Source organism: Pristiophorus japonicus, chromosome 13 (assembly GCF_044704955.1).
Source record: "Pristiophorus japonicus isolate sPriJap1 chromosome 13, sPriJap1.hap1, whole genome shotgun sequence".
Classification (NCBI taxonomy): Eukaryota; Metazoa; Chordata; class Chondrichthyes; family Pristiophoridae; genus Pristiophorus; species Pristiophorus japonicus.
The window spans coordinates 53,319,847-53,336,201 of record NC_091989.1 but is presented as its reverse complement, the minus strand read 5'-3'; the positions used below and the strand labels follow the sequence as shown (position 1 = coordinate 53,336,201).

Below are 16,355 nucleotides of genomic sequence, written 5' to 3'. Positions count from 1 at the left end.
GGACAGGCAGAGGCGTTTAGGGAGGGTATTCCAGAACATAGGCCACAGATGGCTGAAAGCACGGCTACCATTCGTGGGGCTTGGGTGGGTGGTTGCACAAAAGGCAGAGTCAGATGGAGAATTCAGGGGTGGATTGTAAGAGGTAACGTGAATGTTGCGGCTGGCTGCTCCACGACAAAGGCTATGGTCTAGCCACCTGGCTCATGACACCCCTCCGCAACCCTAACGCCCGTGCTGACCATGAGTACAACAAGAGCATTGCTACCACACGGGACCTCATAGAGCAGACTATCGGGGTACTAAAGCAGCGTTTCCGATGCCGTGGCCACTCTGGAGGCAGCCTTCAGCACTCCCCTCATCGAGTCTCGCTCTTCATTGTGGTCTGCTGCATGCTGCACAACTTGGCCCAGGCATTGTCACTGAGGATTGAAGCTCCACCTCAGGAGGAAGAGGCAAAGGAGCATGACAATGCACAGCATAGCGAGGCAGATGAAGAGGAGGATCAGCAGCCACAGAGGAGGCACCGTGCCAATGCTGCTGTTGCAAGGGCTGCACATCAACGCCTTATCCTGCATCGATTCTGATGAATCAATGACCAGATGACGACTGGGCCTGATAGTCACATCACTATGTGCTAGGTTCATGGCACAGCTTCCTGAAATTCTCCATTAATATACAAGATAGCATTGCAAACAGTCAAATCAACATTTTATTATCTCTAACAAAGGTGTGCCCTCAAGGAACACACCAATAACCCTTCACCAACAATTAATAAAGAATGTAACAAATGTGTAACACACAAGCAACTTCATGAATATATATACAAATGACCCCTCCCATCTGAAATGCAAGACCATCTCCCATGAAACATATTATGCTAAGACCCTGCCACGAATAACAGATGTCAAACATCACCAATGAAAATTTACAAGATGTAGACATCTGGCCATGGTCAGAAAAGTCCTTATTAGGACTTACTGTCACAATCACCAGGGGGCTCGGCTTCCCCGACTGCTACCGCACCCACTTGTGCACCCACTTGTGCAGACACTCGCTCTTCCAACTCTGTGAAGACGTGGAGGTCAGGCTCCTTTCCTCCGGTCCGTATTTGTTGTCGCTTGTTGTGAGCGAGTTTTGCCTGCAATAACAGAAAAAGGTGCGAGTAAATGTGCAGCTAATCATCTGCCACATGTACCTTGCAGAGTTGAATAGCTGCTACTGTACGGAAGTGTGCAGATGTCCATCTGACTCTCAGTTGCTGCGCAGAGTGGCTGTGTGAACGATGGGATTAGGTTGCTACCAGCTAAGATTAAGGGCAAACGCATATAAAGAGTGAAAAGGTAGTAAGAGGAGGGGTGGGGCTGATAAGGACCAAGAAGGAGAGCTGCGCATCGAGGCCCAGGGTATGGCTGCTGAACTGAGGAGGAAATTTGCAGCTCTCTTCAGCAACGATGACCATGGGCTGGTACACATAGTGAAGGAGCAGGTACTGCACAGACTGTACATTGTGTGTGTTATGTTCAGAATAACTCCACAAGACTGTATACTGTAAGCTCAAACTGTTGTGACCTTGGTTTCTCTAATGTAACTCCAGAGTGAGGAAGCAGCATGGTAGACTGCCTTTTATACCTGCTTGCTCGGGGTATGCAGGTGACCCTTGGGTCTCCAAAAGGTGCACCCCCTGGTGGCAAATCTTACACACTAGTAAAGTTTACATACATAACATCACTCCCCCCCGCAAAGTCTTAGATACAAGTTATTTACAAGTTGAGGCTATCAGGGGCTCTACATTCCCGGGTTGATCGCCTGAATGGCTGAATTGATATGGGTGAGCTGGTGGGATCATTGCTGCACTGCAGCCTGGCTGGTCTGATCAGACTGTCGGGCATGGTGGGTTCATCCTCGTGGTTGACCGTGAGGTCAGTTGCTGCTTGGGTGTGTGTTGGTGGATCAATGATGGTAATGTCCTCTTCAAACTGTTCTTGGTTGTCAGTGAATCGCAGTTTGATCTGATCCAAATGTTTTCTGCACATTTGTCCATTCAAAATTTTGACAACAAACACTCTATTCCCTCCTTGGCTAACACCGTGCCAGCAACCCATTTGGGACCATGATCATAATTAAGAATAAACACAGGGTCATTAAGCTCAATGTCATGCGATAGAATCGCGTGATCGTGGTACATGTTATGCCGGTGACGCCGGGTTTCTATATGATCATTCAGATCCGGGTGGACTAAGGAGAGCCTGGTTTGAGTGCTCACTTCATTAACAATTCTGCAGAGGGAACACCAGTAAGTGAGTGGGGTTGCGTCCGGTAGCTGAGCAGAACCCGAGATAACCAGGTCTGCAGGGAATCGTCCGTCACGCATTTCAAACTCTGCTTGATAGTTTGGACTGCCCGTTCCGCTTGACCGTTGGATGCAGGCTTAAACGGGGCAGTCCTGACATTCTTGATGCCATTGCAGGTCATGAACTCGTTGAATTCCGAGCTGGTGAAACATGGTCCATTGTCACTAACAAGGATGTCGGGCAAACCATGGGTGGAGAACATGGCCCGGAGGCTTTCAATGGTGGCAGTGGATATACATGATGACATTATTGTACATTCAATCCATTTAGAGTAAGCGTCCACTGCTACTAGGAACATCTTTCCTAGAAAAGGGCCAGCGAAATCTACATGGACCCTGGACCACAGTTTGGAGGGCCATAACCATAGACTCAGTGGGGCCTCCCTTGGTGCATTGCTCAACTGTGAGCAAGTGTTACATTGGTGTACGCATGACTCCAATTCCAAGTCAATACCGGTCCACCAAATGTGTGACCTAGCGATAGCCTTCATCATGACTATGCCTGGGTGGGTACTGTGTAGGTCGCGTATAAACATTTCCCTGCCTTTTTTTGGCAAAACCACGTGATTCCCACAGAGGACACAATCCGAATGGATGGACATTTCAACCTTGCGTCGGTAAAACGGTTTAATTTCATCTTGCAATTCCCCAAGAACAGCCGACCAGCTCCCATTAAGGACGCAGCTTTTTACTATTGATAGCACAGGGTCCTGGCTAGTCCAGGTCCTGATCTGGTGAACCGTGACGGGTGACCCTTCGCTCTCTAAAACATCCATTACAAGAAGCAAGTCTGCGAGCTGTGCCATTTCCACCGTGGTGGTGGGCAATGGTAGCTGGCTGAGGGCAACGGCACTGTTCTCAGTGCCTGGTCCGTGGCGGATTACATAGTCATACGTAGATAATGTTAGTGCCCATCTTTGGATGCGGTACAAAGCATTGGTGTTAATACCTTTGCTTTCTGAGAACAGCGAAATGAGCGGTTTGTGGTCAGTTTCGAGCTCGAACCGGAATCCAAATAGGTATAGGTGCATTTTCGTATACGCATGCTAATGCTTCTTTCTTAACCATATTGTAGGCTCTTTCAGCCTTAGATAAACTTCTGGACACATATGCAACATAGCAGGTTTCTGGCCTTATTAAAGGCTTTCTCTTGAGATTTACCCCAAACCCAGTCGTCACCCTTGCGTAGCAATAAATGCAAACGTTCCAGCAAAGTGCTCAACCCCGGTAGAAAGTTACCAAAAAGTTACCAGGAACTTACGCAGCTTCGTCACATTCTGTAGTCTGGGTGCATTCTTGATGGCCTCCGTCTTGGAGTCCGTGGGTCTGATGCCATCCGCCGCAATCTTTCTCCCCAAAAATTCAACCTCTGGAGCCAGGAAAACATGCTTAGAGCATTTCAGCCCCTGAGTCCCACTCTGTCCAGTCGCTTTAGAACCTCTTCTAGGTTGTCCAAGTGTTCGGTGGTGTTGCGACCAGTGATCAGGATGTCGTCTTGAAACACCACAGTGCGCAGAACTGATTTCAGCAGACTCTCCATGTTCCTCTGGAAGATGGCCGCAACCGAGCGAATCCCAAAAGGGCATCTGTGGTATATGAACAGTCCTTTGTGCGTTGATGCACGTCAATTTTTTCAACGGTTCAGCCAGCTCCTGTGTCATGTAAGCAGAGGTTACATCCAGCTTGGTGAACGACTTCCTCCCTGCTAGCGTTGCAAACAGGTCATCTGCTTTGGGTAGTGGGTACTGGTCCTGTAACGAGACTCAGTTGATCGTTACCTTGTAGTCCCCGCAGATTCTGACTGTCCCATCGCTTTTCAACACCAGAACAATTGGACTAGCTCACTCATTGAACTCGACTGGTGATATGATTCTCTCTCTTTGAAGTCTGTCCAGCTCGATCTCAACTTTCTCTCACATCATATATGGAACCGCTTGGGCCTTGTGATGAACGGGTCGTGCATCAGGGACTAGATGGATCTGCACTTTGGCGCCTGTGAAGTTGCCGATGCCTGGCTCAAATAACGACGGGAATTTGTTTAGCACTTGGGCGCATGAGGCGTCATCCACCGAAGACAGTGCTTTGATGTCGTCCCAGTTCCATCGGATCTTTTGGTAGCCAGCTTCTGCCGAACAGCATTGGGCCATCGCCTGGTACAATCCATAATGATAAATCATGCACAGTTCCATCGTACGATATCTTCACTGCGGCACTGCCAATGACTGGTATAAGCTCTTTGGTGTAAGTGCGCAGCTTGGTGTGGATCGGAATTAGTTTTGGCCTTTGTGCCTTGTTGCCCCAGTTTCTCAAAAGCCTTCTGGCTCATAATTGACTGACTCACCCCCGTGTCCTATTCCATGGAAACTGGAACGCCGTTTAATTTGATTTTCAACATTATCGGAGGGCTTTTGGTGGTGAAGGTGTGTACCCCATACACTTCCTCTTCAACCTTGGGTTGAGTTGCCGCTCTTATTCGTTCACCGTGATCCGCGCCGGATCGGTCATCTTCTGCCGACTCTGCCACGTGGTGAGTCGCAGTACGTCTGCACATTCATTGGAGGTGCCCCATTGTTCCACAGCCCTTGCACACGTAGTGCTTGAATCGACATTGATGGGCCTGATGATTACCCTCGCAGCGCCAACATGGTGTAAATTGATTCGCATTCACGCCCCACAGTGGACTCTGAGTCATCCTAGGTCTGGCTTCTGCAGGCATGTAGGCCCTGCCATATACAGTTCTGCCTGCTGAAGGCATTATTTTATGCACAGTACTTGCCGGAGCTTGGATGCTGCAATGATATCTATTTAGTGTTATCGTTCGTGGACATGAAAGCCTGGGCTATCGTGATGGCCTTGCTCAGCTCGAGGAATTCGGCAGACAGCAGTTTGCAAAGAGTGATCTCGTGGCTGATTCCAAGCAAGAAAAAGTCCCGCAACACTTCCCCCAAAAACCCAGCAAATACGCACGGTCCCGCAAGGCGTCTTAGGTCAGCGACATAGCTCACCACGTCCTGACCCTCAGAGCAATGGTGCGTATAAAAGCGATACCTAGCCATTAAGATGCTCTCCTTCGGCTTGAGGTGTTCTCGAACCAGCGTGCAAAGCTCTGCATATGTCTTGTCCGTTGGTTTCGTCAGTGCTAGCAGATTTTTGATGAGGCCATATATCGTGGACCCACAAACGGTGAGGAGAATCGCCCTGCGCTTGATCGCAGTATCTTCCTTATCCAGCTCGTTGGCCACAAAGTACTGGTCCAGACGCTCAACGAAGGCTTTCCAATCATCACCCTCAACAAATCTCTCAAGAATACCAACAGCAGCCATAACCACGTGAAAGTTCGTGATCTGTTACTCGTCGCGAATTGTTACGTTCAGAATAACTCCACAAGACTGGATACCGTAAGCTCAAACTGTTGTGACCTTGGTCTCTTTAATGGAACTCCAGAGTGAGGAAGCAGCATGGTAGACTGCCTTTTATACCTGCTTGCCCGGGGTGTGCAGGTGACCCTTAGGTCTCCAACAGGTGCGCCCCCTGGTGGCAAGTCTTACACACTAGTAAAGTTTACATACATAATAACAGTGTGAGTCACTGAGGTTCACATTATGCCATCGTAAGGTTAATAGGAAGGGTGCTCACCCTGATAAACTGAGTGAGGTCGTTGAACTTCTTGCGACATTGTGTCTTAGTTCTGGGCACGTGCTTCTTGCTGACATATGTTGTGTCACTACCCTCCACAAGTTGCATGACTTCCCATTGCCTCTCCACAGCCTCTAATAATGCCTCCAGGGCCGCGTTGGAAAATTGGTGGGCACGCTGCCGAGCTCCAACCTCTTCCATGTTGCCGCTCTGACCAGATTGCAATGGTGAAACTGCGCCTGCGCTTTAATCTTACCTCCCCTTTAAGAAGCGGCTGTCGCCGGAATGTCTAACAAGCACTGTCTCATCTGCATTCACTCTGAGAATTTATCGCAACGATTTCCAGCTTCACCGCCCTAAGAGAATTGTGCAACGACTGATTTACCGATCCATTTTCCTTTGGGGGCGCTGATACCCAATTTCATGGTAGACGGCGTTAACTTTCACAAGGCGCTACACTTACCGACCAGCCGGGCTTACAGCCTCAAAATGGGTGATACCGAATTTCTAACCCTGAGTACTTAATGACACTGAACTGATGGCAGTAGTGCAGTGGGCACTGGGCACTGGGCACTGGGCACTGGGGGATACAGGAGAGTCAGGGAGCAGACACGTGTTCTCATATCACCCAGATACATGCTAGCGCAGCTGTGATTTATTAGAATTTTTACATCTTCCAACGCTCAACAAAACAGGTGAAGACACCCAGCTCTATCTTTACACCACAGGCCCGAAATTCTCCATCCCCGAAGGGACGGCTACCGCGGAGTTTGGACGGTCGATCGAAAAAATCAATCGGCCGCCGCAGTCGTCTACTTTTCCCTCCCCGAGCCATATGCTGCTCAGAGGTTCGCACATACCCTTGTACTTTTGTACAACTTTCAGGTTTGACTCTTTAGTAGAGCCCTGTAAGTTGCAGAGACCTGCTTGGCAGGGTTCACCCTGAGGATGGGACGAGTGTTGGGAGGACGACACCTGGTACAGCTGCTCAGAAGCAGGGCGGCACGCAGGAGAAGGCGACGTCGTTAGCACCGTGCAGTCAGGCAGCGGGCAAGGGAGGCAGCAACCATGATTTGTTCATTCTGTGCCAGACCAGTGTGCCCGCCGTCTTCACTGGCCCGAATCAGGATTGAGGTTGGCTGCTTGGGGACAAGGGATATCCCTTGCCCACTTGGCTGCTCACTCCTCTGCGGAACCCCAGGACAGCGCCAGAGCATGCATACAATGACGCTCATTGTGCCACCAAGTGCATCAGCGAGCAGTGCATAGACATCCTTAAGTAGAAGTTCCGGTGCCTGGACCGCTCTGGTGGCACCTTGCAGTACTCTCCTTAACAGGTCTCCATAATCGTCATGGTCTGCTGCATGCTGCACAACCTGGCCATCATAAGGGGACAGCCGCTGGAGGTCGAGCCAGCAGTAGCACAGGAGGAGGAGGAGGCGCAGGAGGATTCCCGTTGACCCAGAGCTAGGAGGCGTCGACCCATCACCTAGAAAGGTCTGGTGCAGACTGGCCAGCACTAGAATGGTGCATCCTCACATATATGGAGGTGCCTGACATCTCCCCTGCAATCAACCTCCATGCATTATGTACTGCCTGTCTGCCAGGTCTCCCCACATCAGGAAACAGTATTCTTCTTCTGTCCTTCCTTCACACCATCTATCAATGTCTCCAGCCCCATATCAGTGAACCTGTTGGCTCTCTTTGCACCTCTTACACCAGCCATCTTTCTAAACTCCTTTCCCCCCTCAGGGCCTTGCTGCAAACCCTGGCCTTTAGAAACCTTCACCTGCATACTGAATTTCTCAGTGGTGGTGATGCTCAAATTAAGACAGCCACACTGCTGAAAATCCATTTTGGAAGGATTCATTAGTGCTGGAATCCATTTGCTCACTTTTGGAGCTGAATACAGGGTGGCCCAGCCACTCAAAATTTCGGCACCAATGGCTCCAAAAAGGTGGGGGGAGAACCAGCTTTCCAGCAGCACTGTATTTCGGACCCATTGTCTTCCATTGCCTGACCAATCTCCTAACCAGGTCAATAATTTGCTTTCAATTCCATGAGCTTTAAGTTTAGCTAACAGTTTCTTATGTGGAACCTTACCAAATGCCTTCTGGAAGTCCATATAAACTAAATCGATAGACATTTATTCCCCTATCTACTACTTCTCAAAAAATTCAGTTAGGTTTGTTCGACATGACCTACCCTTTACAAATCCATGTTGGCTCTCTCTAATCAGCTTAAATTCCACTAACTGCTCAGTTACTCTGTCCTTAATTATAGAATCCAATAACACCTCAAAACAGATGTTGGACTAACAGGTCTATAAATTCCTCATACCTTTCTTAAATAATGGTGTTACATTTGCAATTTTTAATCTCAAGGGAGAATTTCTCAATCGAGAGAGCTTTGGAAGATAATGGCTAAAGCATCTGTAATTTCCTCACCTACTTCCTTTAAAACCCTGGGGTGGAAACCATCCTGGGGATTTGTCAGTCTTTAGTGCCATTATTTTCTCTAATACTGTTTTCTTGCTTATGTTAATTTCAGTGAGTTCCAGTCCTTGATTCATTATTCGTTTCCCTGGAATGTCAGGTATATTATCCATTTCCTCTACTGTGAAGATTGACACAAAAAGACAATTCAACAAGATTGCCATTTCCTTATTTTAATTACCCGTAGCATTGTCTGTCTTCACCCTTATCTCAGCCCTTCCATCGCTGAAACCCTTATACATGCCTTTGTCATGTCTACTCTTAATTACTCTTCTTACTGCTCTCCCATCCATGAAACTGCACCTGTTCAAAACTCTTCATTGGAACTGCTGGATATTACTGCTCATCTCTAATATCCTCCAGTTAGAATCATAGACTCAGAATGGTTATAGCACGGAAGGCCATTCGGCCCATTGAGTCCGTGCCGACTCTCAGCTTGTCCTACTCCCCTGCCCTTTCCCTGTAACCCTGCAAATTTGTTTCCTTTAGATACTTATCCAACTTCCTTTTGAAAGATAAGATTGAGTCTGCCTCCGTCACCCTTTCAGGCAGTGCATTCCAGATCTTAACCACTCGCTGAGTACAAAAGTTTGTTCTAATGTCGCCTTTGGTTCTTTTGCCAATCACCTTAAATCTATGTCCTCTGGTTCTCGACCCTTCTGCCAATGGGAAGAGTTTCTCTCTATCTAATTTGTCTAGACCCCTCATGATTTTGAACACCTCTATCAAATCTTCTATCAATCTTCTCTTCTCCATGGAGAACAACCCCAGCTTCTCCAGTCTATCAGCGTAACTGAAGTTCTTCATTCCTGGAATCATTCTCGTAAATCGTTTCTGCACCTTCTCTAAGGCCCTCACATCCTTTCTAAAGTGTGGTGCCCAAAATTGGACACAGTACTCCAGTTGCGGCCGAACCAGTTTTATATAGGTTCATCATCATTTCCACACTTTTGTACTCTATACCTCTATCTATGAAGCCCAGGATCCCATAGCCTTTTTAACAGTTCTTTCCACAGATTCTGTCTGACCTGCTGAGCTTTTACAACATTTTCTCTTTTTGTTTCAGTTTGAAACTCTTGTAAAGGGAGAAATCAGTTTAAATTTCCAAGAATCAGTTTGATTCATGTCAGTGCACACAGTGGTCGGAATTTCAAGGAAAAGACACAGGCCTAGAAATTCACTGAATAGTAAGGCCCCAGGTGCACCCGATATTCAGCCTTGGGCCACATTACTATCGGGCCAAGTATATTTTAAAAACTTAACTTGGTTTTGACTTAACAGGTGATCCCATTAAGGACCGCCTGTTAGATCACCTGTACGCCTGGTTTTACTGAGTGCAGTTCAAGGCGATAATCCGGCGATCTCAAAACCTATATTTACCGCCCATGTTGGAAGTAACGCCCATTTTTGGGTGATCTGCGCAAAAGTGGAAAGTCTAGCCCATATGAAAAGTACAAGAGAGAATTGAAAAAGTTAATATGAAGGAGAAGAGAAGTTATAAGAAAAGATTCCATTGTGGCTTTCAAAAAGGAATTGGAGGGCTCTCAACAGGAGGCCTTACCCACCTAGGGTTTCCAACACGTCTCTTATATCCACTTAAGCCAGGAGCAGTGTATTAGGAGACTCCGCTTCACTAGGGAGGTGGGCACAGAATTCTGCCACCTCCTGCAACCAGACCTGCAGACTCAGAGCAGAGCGATTAGGGCTCTTCCAGTGGCAGTCAAGGTCACCGTGGCCCTCAAGTTCTTCGCCAGCGGATCCTTCCAGTCTGCAACAGGAGACATAGCTAACATCTCGCAGTCTGCAGCCCATTGCTGCATCTGGGAGGTCACTGAGGCTCTCTACACCAGGAAAAGGTACAACGTTGTCTTCTCTATGAACAGAGAGAAGCAGGACGAGCGTGCATGTGGCTTTGCCAGGATAGCGGGGTTCCCCATGGTGCAGGGCACCATCGACACATGGCTTTGCGGATGCCGCATAATAATCCTGAGAACCTCTGTAACTGCAAAGGCTACCACTCATTTAATATGCAGTTATTGAGCAACTACACCCAGCGATTCCTGATGCTCGCTATCATGCCTTCATTCTGCGTCAGTCGGTGTGCCATAAATTTTCCTGCCACCACATGAAACTCGAGGGTAGCTGCTCGGAGACAAGGGCTATCCGTCCTGTACCTGGCTTATGACGCCCCTCCGCAATCCCAACACTCGTGCCCAGCATTCATATCATGAGAGCTATACTTCCACTAGGAACATCATCGAGCAGACTATCGGCTACTGAAGCAACAGTTCCACTGGCTTGGCCGCTCGGGGGAGCCCTCCAGTACTCGGCGGAGTGGGCGTCATATTTCATGGTGGTCGACTGCAAACTTCACAACTTGGTCATCATGAGGGCGGATTACTTGCCACCAGGGATTGTGGGGCCACCTCAGAAGGAGGATGAGGAAGGAGGAAGAGGAAAATGAGCAAGAGGAAGAGTAAGCGGATGATGAGCAAGGGAAGAGGCAGGCAACCAATTCCCCTTCCAGACAGGCTGTCCGTGAACGCCTCATCAGTCTCCGATTCCAATGAATGAAACCCCAAGTCCCCGTGGCTCACCACATCCCCATCATACCACCCCTCTGTCACAGAATATCGCTGTGTCCTCCTGGGCACAAAGCTGAAATGAGAGATACCACAAAAGATTCCAAACGAAATTAATACATTTCTCAACAATCAATTTACACATACGATATCAACTAATCATCCTTGTGCAATCCCTTAGTGCCTGTAGTTCGGGTGCCCTTTCCTATGCAGTGCTCCCCCAGTGGCTGCAGCATGGCTGGTGGAAGGCTGCTGAGTTTCCATGGGGGAGACGTCAGATGGCCTTGCAGGCGACCTCAAGCAGATCTGGGCCGAGAAGGCCTGGCTGTAGACTTCACCACCTCAGCATGGACAGCAGCAGTTTGGGCTGGCTGGCTGACAGGCAATGGCGGAGTGACAGTAGTGGGAGAAGGAATGCTGACATTCTGAGAGAGGACACCAGGGCCCTGCTCCTTTGACCCACTGCCACTCCCACAGGGCGCCGTCTCAGCAATCTGTTGGAGCACAGATTGCTGGGCTACTGCGATACCCTGCAAACCCTGGTCGACAGTGGTAGACACAGCCACAATGGCAGCAGTCCGAGCTTGGGTGGCAGCAAGCTGAGACTGCAGGTCAGCGGTCTGCACTTTCGCCGCAGCACTAAGACGTTGGGTCACTTCCACCTCTGCTGCAATGGCAGCCGTGACATCGCCCATCACTTGTAGCATCATGTCTAGGTCGACACGGTCTCTCCGGGAGTTGTCCATCATTTCCAGCATGGAATTCCTGGGCTCCAAGCTCCATGCAAAGCCTCGTGCAATGTTCGAGGCGGATTCCTCTATGCTCTGTGGCATTTCCAAAGGCTCTCTGGCAGGCTTGCAATTGCACCGAGCAATTCGGTGTGCATGCCCATCACCCTTCTTCTGAAAGCTGCCGCATCGAGCTCCTCATCTGAGTCCTATGCAGCAGAGCTCACTGTAAATTCGCCCTCTAGGAAGCTGGCCCCTGAGCTACCCTTCCCCCCTGGCCTTGCTACAGCCACTCATGCCCGGTGCCTCACCCTGTGCAGAGCCCACTTCTATACTAGCCTCTAAATTACATGTAGTGCCAGTATCTGAGCTGGTGTCTGCAAGTGACAGATGCAGTGATGCTGTATTTTCTTATTATTATTCTTCTCCACCATCACCTCGGGGACAGGTTAGGCTGGTGCTTGGCCTTGATTATCTAAAAGCAGAAAGACACAAGAGTCAGATTATGGTGAGGGGAGGCGGAGGTGGGAAACGAGATATCCATGCATGCAGCATCATCAGCTTGAGAGTGAGAAGAGATTGTTGGATGAGGGGGAAGTGAGATGTGAGAAAGTTTAGGAATGAATATACTGTTGTTGCGCACAAAGGCTTCAACCTTGCCGGTTGCCACGGCCTCAATGACTTGCCCACCCAATGATTTCCAGCACTGGCTCCTCCAGTTGGGTGAGGTCTTGCATGGGAGCTTTTCCCCTGCCTGTCTGCTGCTGCTCCCAGCGATTATGCACCACCTCGACCTGCAGGAGAAAGGGAAGTGTGCCAATGAGTGTGGTGCAACATGTTTGGGTGATGTGCCTGCCATAGTTGAATAGCTGTCTGTGTGTGCAAGGTGTGAGATGTGAGTGTTGCAGCAGTAGTAAGGTTGTGAAGGTGAAGTCAAGCTGTGATTATGAGATGTGGGTATGATAGGTAGAGATTGTTGGTAAGTGAGTGCTGGGGGTGTGGTGCATTCAACATTGTGTGATGCTTATGGTTCAGATGGTGGGACATGACATTTGATGTAGCCTTCACTCACCTTGACCAGCCATGTCAGATCATTAAACTTTTTTCAGCACTGGATCACCGACCTGGGGGAACTACAGTGCTGGCCATCACATAGGCAGCTATCTCCCGCCACAGCCTTCTAGGTGTATGGGGTGAGGGATTCCTGCCATTCTGCGGGAAAAGGACAGCCTGTCTCCTTTCCATGGCCACCACCTGTGCCTCTAGAGCGGCATCTGTGAATCTGCATGCTCTCTACCTGTGTTGAGGCTCAGCCGTCTGTTTCCACTGCCGTCTGCTTCCAGATGAAGTTTGATTTGGAATGACAATGAAATGCTGTAGCATCAATATACCTCCCCTTTACGTACTGAATAAAGCCTGTGCCACACATGACTGGGAATTAGCCTGGACCCGATATTGGTCGAGCTGTTGAGCGGTAAGCCAATGAGCGGCAGTTTTAGCGCTGAGATCAGTAGCATAATAATGTTAATGAGGACTGAGCACGAATTATGATGAACCTGTATAAAATATTGGTTCGGCCTCAACTGGAGTATTGTGTCCAATTCTGGGTACCGCAGTTAAGGGAGGATGTGAAGGCCTTAGAGAGGGTGCAGAAAAGATTTACAAAAATGATTCCAGTGATGCGGGACTTCAACGTGGATAGACTGGAGAAGCTGGTGTTGTTCTCCTTAGAGCAACGAAGATTGAGATGAGAATTGATAGAGGCGTTCAAAATCATGAGGGGTCTGGACAGAGTAGATAGAGAGAAACTGTTCTGTTGGCAGAAGGGTTGAAATCCAGGGAACATAGATTTAAGGTGATTGACAAAAGAACCAAAGGCGACATAAGAAAAATCTTTTTTACTCAGTGAGTGGTTAAGATCTGGAATGCACTGCCTGAAAGGGTGGTGGAGGCAGACTCAATCACGGCTTTCAAAAGGGAGTTGGATAAGTACCTGAAAGAAAATAATTTGCAGAGCTACAAGGAAAGGGCGGGGGAGTGGGACTAGCTGAGGTGCTCTTGCAGAGAGCCGGCTCGGGCTCGATGGGCTGAATGACCTTCTTCCATGCTGTAACCATTCTATGATTCTATGATATCTAGACCTTTTTGACCATGCGCAGCCTAATATTGTTGGGCCATGTCACTGCCTGTTTTCTGGCCATATCCAATTTTAAGCCCCAATGGTTAGCTAGGGAAAAAAGTTGGGCCTATTAAGGAGCCAAAGGGAAATCTTATAGAGGGAGAGCACATAGCTACAGTATTAAATGAATACTTTGCATCTGTCTTCACAAAGGAAGCGGATAATGTGAAGGTTATACTAAAAGAGGAAAGGGCAGTTATGAACAGATAGAAAAGACATACTAAAAAGATTAGCATTACTGAAAGTTGGTAAGTCAACTCGTCGAGATGGAATAAATCCTAGCTTGCTAAAAGAAGCAAAGGTAGAAATAGAAGAGCATTGGTCACAATCTTTCAAGTCTCATTGGATACCAGAGTAGTGCCGGAGAACTGGAGGTTTGCTAATATTATACCACTATTTAAGAAAGGAGAGAGGAATAAACCAGGAAGCTACAGGACAGTCAGGGGAAGATATTGCAAAATATTATCAGTGACAAAATAAACTTTCATTTGGAAAAATATAGGTTAATCAAGGAGAGTTTTCATGGTTTTGTTAAAGGCAAATCATGTCTGAGTAACTTGATTAAATTCTTTGATGAGGTAACAGAGAAGGTTGATCAAGATGGTGCAGTATATGTATATATGGACTTATGGAAGGCATTCGACAAAGTGCCACACAGGAGGTTTATTAAGCAGATGGAGAGCGTGCTGATGGCGAGGTATCGGTTCTACACGTGCCTTGCGATCTGAAGGACACGAGCTACGTCGCCAAGCTAAGGCGACTTGCAGGACAATATAGTTTGATGGATACCTGGAGCAAATGCTCAGAGACTTTTTTGTACTGGGCATTGGCCACGAGACCATCCTACGAAAATCTTTGACTGTACAGACAACGACCCTCAGTAAGGCCATTGCGATAGCACAGGCGTTTATGTCCACCAGTGATAACACTAAACAAATCTCTCAGCACACAAGTGCTAGCAATGTTCATAAATTAACTGGAACTGTGTTTGCGAGCAGAAATGTACAGGGCAGAAACCACGAGTCTGCAACTGCCACAGGCCTCAGGTGGCCCAGATGTCTCAGAGTCCGCAACAAAGGGTGAATGCAAGGCAATTCACACCTGCAAGCTCTGCAAAACCTGCTAACCACCTCGTGGCAGGGGAAGATCGGTCCATGGTGGATCAAAGCAATTTCGAGCCTCAGAGAGAGGAGGCAGATGCTGAAGTACACGGGGTGCACACATTTTTGATGAAATGTCCACCTATAATGCTAAACGTAAAATTGAATGGCCTACATGTAGCCATGGAACTGGACACTGATGCTAGCCAATCCATCATGAGTAAAAACATGTTTGAGAGACTGTGGTGCAACAAGGCACTCAGACCAGCCCTGAGCCCCATCCACACGAAACTGAGAACGTACACCAAAGAGCTTATCACCGTCCTGGGCAGCACCATGGTCAAGGTCACCTACGAGGGCACGGTGCACGAACTGCCACTCTGGATTGTCCCGGGCGATGGCCCCACACAGTTTGGAAGGAGCTGGCTGGCAAAATCCGCTGGAACTGGGATGACATTCAAGCGCTATCACATGTCGATGAGACCTCATGTACCCTGGTTCTTAACATATTTCCTTCCCTTTTTGAGCCAGGCATTGGAAACATTTCCAGGGCGAAGGTGCGGATCCACTTGGTCCCAGAGGCACAACCCATTCACCACAAGGCGCGAGCGGTACCTCACATGATGAGGGAGAGAGTGGAAATCGAGCTGGACAGGCTGCAACGCGAGGGCATCATCTCCCCAGTGGAATTCAGTGAATGGGCCACCCCGATTGTTCCAGTACTGAAAAGTGATGGCACGGTCAGGATTTGCGGCGATTATAAAGTAACTATTAATCGTTTCTCGCTACAGGACCAATACCCGCTACCTAAAGCAGACGACCTATTTGTGACACTTGCAGGAGGCAAGACATTTACCAAGCTCGACCCTGACTTCGGCTACATGACGCAGGAGCTGGAGGGGTCTTCGAAGGGCCTCACCTGCATCAACACGCTCAAGGGGCTGTTCATCTACAACAGATGCCCATTTGGAATTCGGTCAGCTGCAGCGATCTTCCTGAGAAACATGGAGAGCCTACTCAAGTCGGCACCACGCACGGTGGTTTTTTAGGACGACATATTGGTCACGGGTCGGGACACCGTCAAGCACCTACAAAACCTGGATCGTGTAGGGCTGCGGCTGAAGAGGTCGAAATGCATCTTCATGGCAACAGAAGTGGAGTTTTTGAGGAGAAAGATCGCGGCGGATGGCATTCAGCCCATTGACGCCAAGACAGAGGCTATCAGGAGCGTGCCCAGGCCACAGAACGTCATGGAGCTGCGGTCATTCCCGGGACTCCTCAACTA

At 48.6% G+C, this 16,355-nt stretch overlaps 1 long non-coding RNA gene across 1 annotated transcript in view; it reads right to left on the bottom strand.

Annotated features, from left to right (window-relative positions):
- Positions 1-763: 763 nt before the first annotated feature.
- LOC139278570 (uncharacterized) overlaps positions 764-16,355 on the bottom strand; it is a 320,976-nt gene continuing 305,384 nt past the window's right edge. Inside the window, exon 4 of the long non-coding RNA XR_011596304.1 lies at positions 764-1,138. This is a non-coding gene — a long non-coding RNA (uncharacterized lncRNA). The remainder of the gene's footprint in view (positions 1,139-16,355) is intronic.